This window comes from Podarcis filfolensis (genome assembly GCF_964270895.1).
Source record: "Podarcis filfolensis genome assembly, chromosome: 12".
In the NCBI taxonomy this organism is placed as follows: Eukaryota; Metazoa; Chordata; class Lepidosauria; order Squamata; family Lacertidae; genus Podarcis; species Podarcis filfolensis.
Window position 1 is genome coordinate 29,774,869 of NC_139614.1, and position 16,117 is coordinate 29,790,985.

Genomic DNA, 16,117 nt, shown 5'->3' on the forward strand with positions numbered 1-16,117 from the left:
CACGAATTAGGTAGGTTTGTCTTTAAATATGAACTGAATAATAATAATAAAATCCTCATCCCTAGACAGGAGGGAGTAATCTTGCTGTTGAGAGAGACACATGCACTTTTTTAAAAAAAAAACAACAACATAAAAATGTGCTGTGCTCTGTACAAGAACCGTAATCTGGTTAAGTCTTTTGTACAATCCTATTACAGAGGTTGTGTATTGCAAAACAATTGTGGTGAATGCAAACAGCCGCCAGGTGTCACTATTGCTGCATACAAATGGTGTTTTGCTAGCTTTGAGGTTAAAAACCCTTGGACAATGAAACACAGTGAAAAGGACCCGAATTTATGGTGTAACTTTAACCACAGTTACTAGTCAGACCTATCAAACTCAAAGTCTCTTACATTCGATGCTCTTGAGCTTCAGCTCCCATAATCCCTGGCCATGATGGCTGGAGCTGATGGGAACTGGAGTCTGATAACATCAGGAGGGCCACAAATGGTTCTCCATCCTTGGTCTTAAACTTTAAGACTGAAAGAGGCATTGGGACAACAGTGCTGTTGGGTACAATGTATAACCAGGAAAGCACCAGCTTTCTGTGGGCAAAGTATCCATTTGCTTGCCCAAACTGGATCAATCAATCTGTTGAAAAACTTTGATAGGTTTTTCTGAGCATTCAAACCTGAAAAGCTGACCTAGGGAAGGGAGACAACTTGGCGAAAGCAGAAATGTGGCAACTGTGTGCTTCCAGATCCTCTGGGACTACAACTCCCCTCATCCTTGACCATTGCCCCTTGCTGCCTGGGACTGATGGGAGTTGGAATCTAAGAATGTCCTATGGGCCATAGGTTCCCTGCTCATGACATATTGCCTTCACACTCTCACCAGACATTATCAGTGCTGCTGTAGGATGTTCAGTTAATACCTGCTTGTGAGAATATGGGCCCGAGATCTTACAGCTCAGCAACCCTGGTTGCAACCAAGTTCTCTGGAAAAACTGTGATAGCAATAACACAACTGGCATCTTCTTTCAGGAAGCAAAATTGAAAGACCACTTAACTGCTGCAGAACAGTCCCCCAGCAGCTCTTTCCCTTCAAGGTGCCTTCAGTGGAAGTTTCAGGCACTAAAAATAAAAGCCTTAGATCATCAACCCACTTCTGGTCACTGAGCTGGTTAATGCAGACCTTATGGGGGGAAATATATATATTTGCAGTACTTTCCGATGAGCTGTGTAATACAATCCACTGGGCATCCCTATATTGATCTAATGTAATTATTTTCAGCAGAGTGGAGTTTGGAAAATATAAGGTCCTCTAATGAATACCATGAAGGGAAGGGGAAATATAGCTTCAATGCATTAAGTCTTAATTGAAAACACCAAAGATGGAAAGATGAGGATTATTTAGAAGCAGGAGGGAGAGGCTGTAATGTAAGTCCTCTGTAATCACAAACAGGGTAGCAGTTATAATTACAGAGAGGCATTATATAACAAGATCTAATAATTTAACCGACTCAGCCTATCCTCAAGTTAATTCTGCTGTGCTAGATAGGATAGCTCTTCTTGAACCCCCTTTTGCCTGCAGAGAGCAATGTTATGCTGGCAGACAAGATTATGCAAGAGGGGAAACTGAGGCAAGATGAGGGCATGAGTGACAGAAAGCTGCTGTGTGCTAAAACATACCATTGGCTCATTTCTCTCAATTTTGCCTATGCTGACAGGCAGCTGCTCTCCATGTTTTCCAGTAAGGATTTTTTTCCAGCCCTACCTGGGGATTTTGCCTCAAACCCTCTGCATACAAGGTATGTGCTGCTCAATTGAGCTATAGTGGTGCTGTGGTCTAAACCACTGAGCATCTTGGGCTTGCTGATCAGAAGGTCAGCGGTTCGAATCCCCACGACGGGGTGAGCTCCTGTTGCTCTGTCCCAGCTCCTGCCAACCTAGCAGTTTGAAAGCACGCCCGTGCAAGTAGATAAATAGGTACCACTGCGGCAGGAAGGTAAATTGTGTTTCCGTGCGCTCTAGCATTCGTCACAGTCCTCTGTGCGCCGGTAGCAGTTTAGTCAAGCTGGCCCATGACCCGGAAAACTGTCTGTGGACAAACGCCGGCTCCCTTGGCTTGAAAGCGAGATGAGAGCCACAACCCCACAGTCACCTTTGACTGGACTTCAGTCCAGGGGTCCTTTACCTTAGACAGACTTCCAGAGGAGGAGAGTGCAAATGACACAGAAATGAGCACTGAACTTTCCCTGTGTTCTGCTATATTTCCAGAAATGGCTTTTACATCATGTAAAATGCAGTATAAAGGTAAAGGGTAAAGGGAACCCTGACCATTAGGTCCAGTCGTGGCCGACTCTGGGGTTGCGGCGCTCATCTCGCTTTATTGGCCGAGGGAGCCAGCGTACAGCTTCCGGGTCATGTGGCCAGCATGACTAAGCCGCTTCTGGCGAACCAGAGCAGCGCATGGAAATACCATTTACCTTCCTGTCGGAGCGGTACCTATTTATCTACTTGCACTTTGACATGCTTTCGAACTGCTAGGTTGGCAGGAGCAGGGACTGAGCAACGGGAGCTCACCCCATCACAGGGATTTAAACCGCCGACCTTCTGATCGGCAAGTCCTAGGCTCTGTGATTTAACCCACAGCGCCACCCCCGTCCCAAATAGCAGTATACATCAAGTATAAATGCAGAAATCAACAGTTAGGGAAATCTCAGGAAAACAGAATAAACTGTCTTGTGAACACAGCCACAGTGTTGCAACCCAGGAAGCAAGAGTCACAGTTCAAAACACATTCCAGTCAGGGAAAAGCACTCAAGGAGGGTGTGGAGCAGGGCAGGTGAGTGGCATGGCATTGAGAGAGGATAGGCGTGGCCTGGATGGAGTCTCGAAGGCCTGATAGAGAAATCCAGAGAGCTGCATTTGATCCCTGGGCTTGCAGTTGCCACCTCTCCTTTAATGGTTTCCTATAAAGTTTAACACTGGCAGAAATACTCTGTATGATGTGGTGTTCTGCAGAGTATATCATATCAACAGCTCTTCTGAAACCCAGATAGTCTAGGTCAACTGCCTATTGAGAGTGAACCAGAAAATCTAAGCCATAAGTCTTCAGAGGAGAAAATAATAACTATTTTACATGGTCCAGGAAACAGTCCTTATTACACATTAGAGTGCAGGTTATCTTCTGAGCCAGATGATCTCTGCCCTGAAAAAGAGAGAAATTGTCCTTAGTGTTGTATAAGCGATTGATCCGCACTTTGAAAAATAGCAGTTTTGTTGGACTCACATTGCAGCCACTTTTCCCAAATCAGAATTGCAGCCACTTTTTCTCAATTCAGCAAAGGTGCATGAGATAATGAGTGACACTTGTACCTAGAGATGGAGCTGGAAAGACTATTTTCCACAGCAATTGGTAGCTCTCAGCAGACAAAATACAGTTTTTCTTCTTTAAACAAGTGCTGTTTCACAACAGGACAACGGCTACAGCTGTCAGGAGAAGCGACCTGGCAACCCAGGTAAGTTACTACAGAGAGACAGAAGTAAAAGAGAATCTTCTGCAGATGACACAAAAAGACCTTAATATCCTATTTTACGGTGACAACTTACCAGAGTATTTTGAGTGGCTTAACCATGAGCCTTCTGACCAATTCAAAAAATTAATGTGCATATTACCAAAAATGGATCAATATTGCAGCTATTGAAAGGAAAAGCAAATTACAATTTAATAAACAAACATTTCCACCTCATAGTCAGGGAGAAAGGCCATTTTAATGTTTTATTTTTCACTTTCTCCTACTGTGTACCAGAAACAAAACAGTCTCAAAAACAGAGAGTGTGTATCTTTAACTTGCAGCCCTACCAGTTAAAACTTCACCTCACTAACAAAACTTTTCAGCACAATATCCAGTGCAAAATAGGAAAGAAAATTAGAACACCACAATTTTCAGGTAGATTGTGCTCTTAGCTGGCTGATCTACTGCCAAACCAAGGGCTGAACTTTAACCACTGAAGTTGCAGCCGCTCACTTTCTCTCTGTGTGTCTTAGGACTAATTTTCAGAATCATTTTCATGGTGGTGGGGGTTAGGAAAAAGATCAGCACATCCCTGTAAACCACGGGTGTGGAACCTCCAACCCATGGTCCTGATGAGGCCTGCCAGGACTCTCCATTTGGCCAACCAGGTTCTTTTGGCCAAGCCATGCCCACCTGACATCAGGCTGGTCCTTAGCTATGGCGGGAACAGCAAGAGATACACACCCTCTTTGTAGCCCGTGCATTCCCTCAGACTTTCGTTAAAGAGACCTCGCTATGCTACTACCATAACCTCCAGAAGGTTGCTGAAAGCAGGGAGCAGGAGAGAGAGAATGGAGTCCTTCTAAGTTCCTGTCTGCTGTGCACATAGTGGTCTCAGAAGGAGATACAGTAGAACAAAATATATAGGAGGAAAGACAGAAGTGGCATGAGTGGTATAAGAGACAGATGGACTGGGAACAAGCAACATGATGAGTATGGGAGCCAGCTGATAATATTCAGTGGCTGTGTGTATGTGTGTGTGTGTGTGTGTGTGTGTAAGAAGGTGTTTAAAAGAAGTGTGTAACTCTATAAAGGTTTAAAAGCATTATACAGTGGTACCTTGGGTTAAATACTTAATTCATTCCGGAGGTCTGTTCTTAACCTGAAACTGTTCTTAACCTGAAGCACCACTTTAGCTAATGGGGCCTCCTGCTGCCGCTGTGCTGCCAGAGCACGATTTCTGTTCTCATCCTGAAGAAAAGTTCTTAACCCGAGGTACTATTTCTGGGTTAGCAGAGTCTGTAACCTGAAGCATATGTAACCTGAAGTGTATGTAACCCGAGGTACCACTGTACTAGAAAACATTTATATTGCATGGCTTCCTTGTCTGGAATTTCTGGCATAGGTTCCCCAAGAACCAAAGGGACCACCTTCTTACTATGGAACATGTGAAAGAGAACAGAGCATCTTCCTGCATGAGTTAGCCTTGGGGTGAGGAACCTCAGGCCCAGGGCTTGGATTCGGTCCTATCTGGCCCTTGGGACCCTCCCCAGGCCATGTCCCCTCTTTAGCTGATAAAGGTACCCGATTCCTGGATTTGACACTGCATTTGCACCGGTCTGGGACCAAGGAACCTGCGGCCCTCCAGATGTTGCCGGACTCCCATCAGCCTCAGCAAACATGGCTAATGGTGGGGGATCATGGGAGTCCAACAACATCTTCAGAAACAATGGCTCCCCAGTCGTAGTCTACACTGTAATTCTAAGTTCCTTCTTCTATCACCCCCTACAAGCTCTCCAAAATCATGAAGCATCTCTACAGATGTGACCATACGTGCAAAGTAACTTCTGACTCTGTGTGACTATGCTGTGATGGGCCCCACTGGTTGGTAGTGATTTGTTTGAGCCTGTTGGTAAAGAATGGACCACCATGCTACCACAGACCAATACCTGGGAGCATACTGCAAGAGTGATTGTCAGACATTACTTCCTTTCTCCATCTGCATCTACAGGGACAACCTATGTGGAATATTTTTATTTTTCTTTAGAATGTTTAAACCAAACTTCTAATGCATCTTTTGTCGGGGGGAAACTTCTGCTTCGTCCTTTTTTTACCACTAAGCACATCCAGTAGACTATCTGGAAGCTTACTGGTTTACTATACTCCAGTGATCAGTATCTTCTTCGATCTCCTGTCCTACTTCTTGTTTATCTTTGTAGCATTATAAGGTACTGTAGGCAATTAGTTCAAATAAAAGGCAGTGAGAAGTTGGGAAGGGAAAGAGTTACTGAGTCTGAACTTTATTTCCCAGACATGCAAAACCAAAAAAAGGGTAGTATGGCATTTTTAAAACCAAGCTGGGAAGGTGCTGAAGGATTCCAAGTACATTCATTATATACTTTCAAACACACCTTGTAATTTCCCCACAGAACTAGGTCATTTTACCTAGAAGCCTTGACGGTGAACGAAAATTGTTGGCAAATCTCTTCAAAAGAGGAAAAACCTCTTAGGACGGCTCTACTGAGAAATGGCAGGAGGTGCAGTTGAGGTCAATTATAGAGATGATAGGTGAAATATATTTTATGGGAAAAGACCTTGGAGTCATTGAACACCATCCAGAAAATATTATATATGCCTGGGTGAGAGTGGTTGACTTGTGCACCATTAAGCACTCACACCCCATTTATTTCAATGATCCTTAAGTGCACCTAACTTTAACTGGCTTGCGCTCATTCACTAGCCAAGTTACCAGCTCAGAAATTCTATAGTTTATTCTTAGTTTTACATCAGTACACCTGTTTACACCAGCAAAGGGCCCTAAAGTTAATAGGACTCAGCATCATCGATGTCCATTTGTGATTCAGTGAATTCCAAAAGAATATCCTTATTAGTTTGTTGCCACGTTTTCTTCAATCCAACTGTAGCCCTAATACCTACACAGATGTTTTTCTTGCCATCTTGTTTCCTAATCAGGGCTTCTTTTAAATTCTCTGCATTTCAGAACCTGAGCGAGCCAGTTAGATAGATAATTCTGGGGTATTTACAAAAACCAGACAGCATTGAAGAAATTGAGTTGACATTCCGTCTGTTGATAGCAGAAAGGGGCCTGATAATTCAGTGTAGCAGTGGAGAGCAACTCTAAATAAATTGTGGGAAAATAAAGTCTGTCATTAGCTGTTTGAAATTAATGTAACTTATTCATTTTAGGGACAGTAGAAAAAACACTTTAAAGAAATTTAAAATGCTTAATCAATTTGTTCAATACTGGGGAATTAGAAAAATTACATGGCTGTACTGAATGGTAATGTACTGAGATTATATACAGTGGTACCTTGGTTCTCAAACGTCTTGGTACTCAGACAACTTGGAACCCAAACACTGAAAACCCGGAAGTAAGTGTTCTGGTTTGTGAACTTTTTTCGGAAGCCGAACGTGCTCTGTTTTGAGTGCCACACTTCCGATTTGACTGCCACACTTCTGTTTTGAGTGCTACGCTTCCATTTTGAGTGCCACGCTTCTGTTTTGAGTGTTACGCTACCGCTTTGAGTGTTACGCTAAGGTCTGCCTGTTGTTGCTATTTATTTTGCATTTTTGTTTTTGTGGCTCTTTTTGGAACCCAGTTCAGCTACTGATTGATTGATTGGGTGTGTGACTCCAGTACATTGTTTATTGCTTTCTGTAATGGTTATATGGGGTTGCTCGTGCGTAAGTTGCCGCCACTCCTGGCGAGGTTGCCTGGTTAAACCTTTTCCTGGCTGGACAGCCCTTCACTTCGTGGCTGTTTCAGTCGCTAGCAGAATCCGTCAGTGGGCGTTTCTTGAACTTCTTCCAGCAAAGAAGTTCTTTGACGCCAAGTCTACGCCTACTTTCCCTGCGCGGAAGTCTTCTGCGCAGGGTGGGTGTGGGTAGCGGAGGACCTGTGCTCTCCCCGCTGGTCTCCGGCGAAGAGTCCTGGAGCGCCCTCTCCGATTCCCCCATCCGCCCCCCTTTATCCCTGGTGTTACGCTGATTTCCTTCCCCAGACGATGAGTCCCCTCTCTCCCTGCTGGGCCCTTCTCCGGCATCGCTTCGGAGCCTTGCCTCCACTTCTGGCTCCGATGTCAGTTCCCTGACACTTTCATTTTATGGCTCAATGGTCTTGTTAGATAGTAAAATTCATGTTAAATTGCTGTTTTAGGGGTTGTTTTTAAATGTCTGGAACAGGTTAATCCATTTTGCATTACTTTCTATGGGAAAGCACGCCTTGGTCTTGGAACGCTTTGGTTTTGGAACAGACTTCCAGAACGGATTAAGTTTGAGAACCAAGGTACCACTGTGTATATGTATATGTTCAGATTTTGTGGAAAGCTATCATTTCCACTTTGTGGAAGGAGTTCGCTTTTAAGTTAACTGCTCTTCCATGTGACCTCCAAGCCCAGTAAATTGTGGTTTGTATCCACTATCAGTTTTGGAACAAGCCAAGATCTGAAAACATGCTTTTGATCCTGGCTTGTTATCATTAGTCATAATTCAAACAAACCACAGTTCCTTGAATTTAGACTTTTTCGTGGTGCATAAAAGGAGGGCAAAGTATGAGCTTGAGGTATGTGCAGGCTCATTCACATTGTTCCCTGAGGCAATATTACAATTGTTATTGATTGCTTGAGAGAGAGAGAGAGAGAGAGAGAGAGAGAGTAGTAGTAGCACTCAGGGTTATTATGAGGAAAGAATGAAATAATCTCATGGGTGCCACTCTAAGGTCCTTGGAAGAACAGTAACATATAAATGTGATTGTTCCTCACCCTGCAAATGATGAATGCCTGTACACAACAGTTTGAGTAATATAATCATAAGTAGTGTGACAATCATAAAGTACATTTAAACTGAGTATCCTTAATGTGAACAAAATCTCTCCTGCATTAGGAATAGATTTATAAAGTTCATTTTGAATTATGACTAATCAAAGCAGTTGCGCTGCTTAATGAAATCAAGGATGAAAATAAGTTTAAATTTTATTTATGTAATAAATGCATGAACAAATTAACACTTCAAGTGGATGCATAAACGGCAGATTTTGTTCTTTTAAAGTGAGAACTCACGATGTCTTATCCTCCCACTATGTTGTTCCATTTCAGTGAAAGAAAGGAATATTCCTATCTTGTGTAAGTTAGATTTCCACAGAATATCCACTAGATTTTCACTCCAGATGTTTCATTCTTGCTATTCAAATTAAAAGCAGCCCACGGTTCCTTTGTTGTCTGCATGTACATTGCATACCAAAATATTGGCAAAGGAATAAGGCTATCAGTGACAGAAAATTAAATGGAAGGTGAACAGCGTGCACTACAGTGCACTATATAAAGATATGGAAGAGAGTGGAAGTTGAAATAATGAGAATATTGCAAAAGTAAACCACTATACTAAACCCCAGCAGGAACAAAAGGAAACTGTTCTTAAAATGATAGCATTCACATTCCATGAGCCATCTGCAGTACAATTGCAAAACAGTACAATTGCAACATATAACAGCAGACATTTATAACTGAAAATTCTGGACATGGGCAGAGATAGCAGAGAAGTGATGTTGGATTTATTTTTTTTAAGTAACATATTCATAATTATATTTTACCTCTTGAACTGTTAACGTCCATCTTCAAACTTTCACTTTTTTTAGAGGAAAGCTTAGGTTTGTGATTCTAATGCCAAAAACCTACACATACTTATTGGACCAGCTGCTGTTCAGTTACACATAATTGTTATTTGAAACTTAGGCATTCAAAACAAGAATCAAAAGATGTTACATGCTCAGTGCTGCTGCTTGTGTAGTTGAGTTTTTGTGATCTTTAGAAGTAAAGTGGAGTGGGGAGTTAAACAGACAGTTGCTACAGGAGAAGGACTGAGAGCAACATCATGAGAGGGGTGTTTCTAGGACCAAGCAGAAACTGCAAAGTTCCCTTGTTATTTTTGTTATTGGATCCTGGATGTTGTTTATGTAATCATGTTATATTTATAGTTCTGAAATGTTGTTTTTTGTAAGTTATTATGTTTGCTATTGTGTTGCTTGGCTATGTTATTAGGAAACTCTTTTTGTACCATTTTGTTTAGATATATATTGCTTTCTTTGTGCAAGTTGCCTTGAGCATAATTTTGGGTGTGTGGCAATGCGGCATACAAATAAATGAAATGAGACAGCGGTGGTTCGTGTTCATTGGAAGTGCCAGTTATAGTTTTGACCTCAGCTTTCCTGTTAAGTTTTACAAAGGGTAAGCTGAGTCTAAGGAGCAGGAAACCGACACGCAGTGCCATTCTCTAGACTGGTTGTACATAGGCAGGCAGGTGAGGGCTAGCTGAGGGCAATATGAGGATGGTTGGATAGTGCCCCATATACCTAATGGAGCAGCCCCCACTGTAAACCATCTTATATTCTCTATAGCTTCTTCTCTTCTCTTCTCTTCTCTTCTCTTCTCTTCTCTTCTCTTCTCTTTTTTCTTTTCTTTTCCAGATGGATCATGCTACCCAGAGACAAACCAATGGCAGGACATATTTATTTATTAAATTTATATCCCCCACATCCTTCCTTCCAATATGCGAGTGTAAACTGTTTTTTGCTATTTTTGGGTGCCGTCCAGAAAACAACTATTCTGCAGTGCCTGCTAATTAGAATGAGTGTAAATCAGAGGAGAGGTTAGGCCAGCCTGGCACCCAGAAATGTTGGACTACAACTCCCACCACACCATTGGCCACGCTGACCGGGGCTCAAGAGAGTCATAGTATGAAACATCCAGAGGGCGCCATGTTTGGAAAAGATTGATCTCTAGGCACATATCTAAATACACCGATGTTTCAAATCTGTTTCTTGCATAGGGAAGCTGTTGAAATCCCTACTCAGCCATGAACAATAGGTGCCAACTCCTAAGGGCCCTTTGGCCCCCCAGTAAAATATTTGACCTCTTAAAATTGATGGGCAACACCATTCAAATGGTGTGTGTGCACCGCGTGATGTGATCGATTATGCAAGGCAGGACTTACCTCCCCTTTTACTCAAGTTGGCACCCGCTGGCCACAATGAAGCTCACCTTGGGCCAGTCACTATGTCTTAGCCTAACGTGTTTCATAGGGAAGTTTTGAGGATGAATGGGGAGGAGGGGATAACCATGCACACACCACCTTGAGACCCTTAAGAGGATTAAAGGTGGTATATAGATGTATAAATAAAGCGGGAAGAGGGTTACTACGCTTTTTCTCCGGGAACGTGTCCTGCAACGGACTCTCCCAGTATCCCTAATTTCCAGGGACAGTCCCGGATTTGCAGAAGCCATCCTGATTTCTGTTTTGACCCCAAAATGTCCCGCTTTTCCTTCCCTATTTCCATTGGAGGGTATGGACTTATCTAACTCCTGAGCCATCTGAAGGAAGCCCTGTATAGGGAAGGTTTTTTAAAAAATGCTTTATGTTTTTCTTATATAATTTTTATTAAATTTTCTGTTTTACAATTTAAAATACTTGTTTTGCATCCTTAAGATATCAATGACTTCCCTTCTTCTCTTTCCATGGTTCATTTTACATATCATCCCTGCACATTTTACAAAAAAACTATACCATTCAGTCTTCCATTATTGCATCCATCTAAACTTGTTTACACTGTTGAATTTATCTTAATGCTGCCAGCGTTTTCAGGTGCATACAATTATTTCCCATATATTCAATAAAACGTTTTACCAATCTTCTTTAAACATTACGTTCTTCTTGTTCTTATTCTATATGCTAAGTCTGCGAGTTGTGCATATTCTCTCAACTTATGTTTTTAGATACAGTGGTACCTTGGTTCTCAAACGCCTTGGTACTCAAACAACTTGGAACCCAAACACTGCAAACCTGGAAGTAAGTGTTCTAGTTTGCGAACTTTTTGGGGGGAAACCGAACATGCTCCGTTTTGAGTGTTACGCTTCCAATTTGAGTGCCACACTTCCATTTTGAGTGTTACGCTGAGGTCTGTCTGTTTTTGCTATTTATTTTGCATTTTTGTTTTTGCGGCTTCTTTGTTTTGTTTTTGTGACTGTGTGGAACCCAGTTCAGCTACCGATTGATTATGTGACGACAGTACAATGTTTATTGCTTTCATTTTATGGATCAGTGGTCTCGTTAGATAGTAAAATTCATGTTAAATTGCTGTTTGGGGGGTTGTTTTTAAACGTCTGGAAAGGATTAATCCTTTTTGCATTCCTTTCTATGGGAAAGCGCACCTTGGTTTTGGAACGCTTTGGTTTTGGAACAGACTTCCACAACGTATTAAAGGTACAGCTGTATGTTGGAAGCCGCCCAGTGTCTGAGGCAATATATATCATCACGCCCTTGTTGGAGGGTCTGCGACAAATTCCATCAGGTGAAGTGGGACGAGCTTCACCTGTTGAATGTCCAAAATAAAAGAAAAGGACAGGGGCCCTATTTTATTTGTTGGGAGAGGCGGGAGGCAGCAGCGGGAACACTTCCAAGCTGCAGTGCCGTCTGGGCGCTTTGGTGGCGAGAAAGGGAGAACAATCGCAGGAAGCCACAGCCGCGCCAGGCGCCTCCGGGCCCAGAAGAACAAACAAGCCCGTCAGGCCGCCCGGGTCTTTCGCCCGCCTGAGGCAAAGGAGGGGAACCGGGCGGTCGGGACTGGGGGGCAGGCTGAGGTAACAACGGCAGCGGCGGTGGCGGCCGAAGCTCCTCCCCTGCTCGGGGCCGTTCTCTTCCTCGGCGGAGGAACATTGTGACGCTGGCGGCGCTGGAACACCTGGAGCCACGGCGGCCGCGGGCGACGTGAGGTAAAAACAAAAGCAAACCATTCTCGGGCGGAGGAAAGGGGAGGGGAGTCCCTGGCCAGGCAGCGGCCGCCATGAGGCTCCCCCTGTGAGGAGGGGCGCGAGGCCGCGGAGCCCTTCGAGGGAGTTGGGGGGGGGGCGACGCACGCAGCCGCCCTCCGCCCTCTTCCCTCAGAGCCGCGGGCAAGGTAAGTGGGGAAGGAACGCCGCTTCGGCCCAGCTGGAAAAGCAGGTTCTTCCTCCTGAGGCAGCGCCGCCGCCGCCGCCGCAGGGCGGAGCCGCGCATGCCGGGCAGGGACCACCAACCACCTCGGCAGGCGGCAGGCGGCAGGCGGCGTGTCTCTCACGGAGGAGGAGGAGGAGAGGCGAATAGCTCGGGGATGCCTGGAAGCAGGAGGTGGGTCGGGGTGCGAGGGTGGGGCGCGTCCCTGGCAGAGGGAGAAGGGAGCTGCAATGAGGGGGGTCAGGATTCAAACCCCCTCCCCAATCGCTTCGCCTGGGTAACCACAATTCCCCCGGTTCCAAAATGGCATCTCTTCCCCCCCCCCCAACGCCTCACCCTTTGCTTGCTCGGTATCCCCCGCCCTCCCTTCTCATCCTTTTAGCAGATATGACAACCAGCAGGTGCATTTGCTTCCTCCTCCCCGGTTTGGTGTTTGTCTTTTTTTTCTTTCGTCATTTGCTGCATGATTTGCTTTCAGTCGTTAACTTGGGCGCCTGCTGTTCGCAGGCCAGGGAAGCTGCTACTGACACTTTTTAAGGTCAGCAGCACAGTGTTACCATTCAAGCTGATAAGGAATAATAATGAGTATTATTATTATTAAACCCGGTGCTTTTTTTCCGGGGGGGGGGTATGCATACCCCTAAACATTTTGTGAATCTAAGTTTGGCCTCATTGAGGGGCAATATTTCAATATGAGTAGGAAAATGAGAGGACCCCTAAACATTTTTTTTAAAGGAAAAAAAAGCACTGATTAAATCTACAGCACTGGTACCAGAGGGGCCAACTTGAATGAAATATTGGGGGGTGGCGGCACATAAGCCCGGTCCCACGTAATCACAAGATGCGGCACCCACCCACTATTTGAATGGCAACGTCCATTAACTCGGGGTGGGCGCTAAGCCCCCTCAGGGGGGCAAAGGGACCCCGGCCCCTGAGAGTTGGCTCCGAGGACTGGTACTTTGGGTGCCTGCTAGGCACTGCACAAGCCCTGAATTGTATGGTCTTGATCTGTGTTTTAGAGATTGCATTATCCAGTGATAAAGACTGTGTTGGGGTGGTCATGTCTCAGCTTCGTAAACTGGAATATGAATGAGCCTTTTGCCCACACATGCGTGCAGCCCCTTTGCTTCTTTCCCAGCTGATTCAGCAGACAAATCAGGACGGGGTGCCAACTTGAATAACATATTGGGGGGCATGTAAGCAGCACCCCACATAATTGATCACAATATGCGGTACATGCACACCATTTGAATGGCAATGCCTATCAACTTTGGGGGAGGGGAACCAGCCCCCTCAAATATATTATTTGGTGGTGCAAAGGGACCTTGCCCCCTAGGAGTTGGCTCCTATGAATGGGGAAGTTTCCAGTCTTATCCAAACCAGGAAACTATGGTTATCAGCTGTGGAACAAGCCAGTATGTTAAACCATGGTTTGAAGTTGTTTTAATATCCTAGTTTGTAACCATAGATTCATGGTTTGGATGATACAGGAAATGATGGTTAATTGGAGACTTACTGGTTTGATTGCAAGGAGTGGTGGGGCTGCATGCATAGGGGAAAGGCTCATTTGTAGCTTGACCCATTAAGTATTCAATATATGATCATCTAAAAGCAGAAATCATGAATTATAGCTTATAACTTGCACCATCTGAAATGTTTAGGATCATGATGGCAACTGTATTGCACTCCTGTCCTAGAAATAGTGGCAGGTTAACAGGAGGACAGGGAGAACAGGTGGATGGAAAGCTCCCCGGGGGCTTATTTAGACCTCATCATCATTGTATGCTGTCTTTCCATAGTTAAACCGTGCTTACAATATCAATATGAAAACATCATTAAATATGCAATAAAATCAGACAATCCCTACCTAATTCATCATAAAGTATTGACAAGAAAAATACAAAAACAGTTGCAGTATCAGTAAAAATGCTTCTCCAAAATAAACTCTCAACCCAACAGAAACCCCCAAACACACCACCACCCCGGTAGTTTCTAGGCATCCTGAGCAGGAAGTCTCTTTGGGCTTAAGAGCAAGATAATCTCTGACCCCTTCAGCAGCAGCTTTGTAGTTGGAGTCTGTCTACCTTCCCTAAGCCATACTTCTCTGTATGTATTTTACATGTTGCCAGTGTTCTCCATGCATTGCTTCACGTTGTATATCCCACCTAGTCTCCAAGGGCACTGTGAGATGGGGACTTGTCCAAAGTCATCCTGTGACCTTCACAGCCGAACAGGGTTTTCACCTGAGTTTGACAAGTCCATGCAAAACTTTCAGGAAATGACTCTGACAACAAACTTTAGGGAAACCCTTTCAAACCAATCCAAGTGAGAATTTCTGACATCTCTGAAGTAGACTCACAGGAAGTGTGGCATTCATGCCAGACTGTATTTGAGCAACTTTTTATCAACAAAGAATCAAACTAAACAATGAGTATTGCGGTTTTGTTGATGTTTCTAATTACGTTTTGCAGATACTGTAGTTATTTATTGATTTCATTGTATTTATGTTGTAAGCTGCCTTGATATTTGTTGCGAAAGTGCAGGTCACAAATATACAAATAAATGATAGTTTGCCTTCCAGCCAGACAACTCATTCACCAGCTGGAAAGGTTCTGTTGTCACAAGGTAGCAAACTACCCATCATTGCCACTTCATAGGCCTGGATATAGACTCCCTGGGATATGCAGTCATTTTTTTGCTTGGGTCTTTCTCCACTGGTGCTCAAGTTCTTTCCTAGCCCATATCTTTCATAGATCCCAGCACTTTAATATACTAGGGTGTCAAGGAGGCATTTGTTTAAGCCCTCTGCAGTCACTATCTGGTTCTAGGCATGCCACCAGCATCAGTTTTCTATCTGAAAAAATATTGTTCATCATAATGGTTCCACAAGTGGAAAATGGAAATAGTCGTCATGTACTGTAGAGAGTTGTTGGAAGAACAAACCAAAATAAAGTTGTAAATCATTCAGTACATAAATTGTGCTGTATACCGAAGAGAGCAGCTTAATGAATATTTTGTTCTACTAAGAATGCTAATTTTATTTGTCAAATGTACATATATTTATTTATTAAATTTGTATACCCATAGATCTCAGGGCAGTTCACAACATATGTTGTCTCTTTCCTCCATGCAGTTCAAAAATGGTGTATATTCCCTGGTCTAAACAACTTCAAAAGCAGATGATGTACCGTATTTTTTGCTCTATTGGACGCACCGGACCATAGGACGCACCGGACCATAGGAGGGGGAGAACAGGGAAAAAAATATTTTCTCTTGTTCTCCCCCTCTAAGTCAAGGTGCATTCTGTGCATTCAAGGTGCGTTCACCTGAAGCCTCCGGAGCCCAGCGGGAGTTCCCGCTGGGCTCCGGAGGCTTTGGATTCCTTTCGACCTGCTCTTTGGGGCTGGCGGGGGGGGGAGCGCTGCTTTCCCCCACCACCAGCCCCAAAGACCAGGTCAGGGGACAGCGGGAAGGTGGCGCTCCGCCTCCCCGCTGTCCCCCCAGCTTGTGGGGCTGGCGGTGGGGAAAGCAGCGCTTCTCCCCACCGCCAGCCTCCAAACCAGGTCGGGGAACAGCGGGAAGGCGGCGCTCCGCCTCCCCACTGTCCCCCGAGCT

At 44.3% G+C, this 16,117-nt stretch overlaps 1 protein-coding gene across 12 annotated transcripts in view; it reads left to right on the forward strand.

Moving 5' to 3' along the window:
* Window positions 1-11,980: 11,980 nt before the first annotated feature.
* The window catches only part of ICA1 (islet cell autoantigen 1), a 63,090-nt gene continuing 58,953 nt past the window's right edge, over window positions 11,981-16,117 (forward strand). For 2 of the 12 annotated variants that reach the window (XM_083578691.1, XM_083578683.1), the window contains exon 1: window positions 12,015-12,282. The gene's annotated coding sequence lies outside the window, so the exon portion shown is untranslated. Of the gene's footprint in view, window positions 12,677-16,117 lie in introns of all 12 variants that reach the window. The other 10 variants (XM_083578690.1, XM_083578682.1, XM_083578688.1 and 7 more) reach the window with 9 other exon arrangements.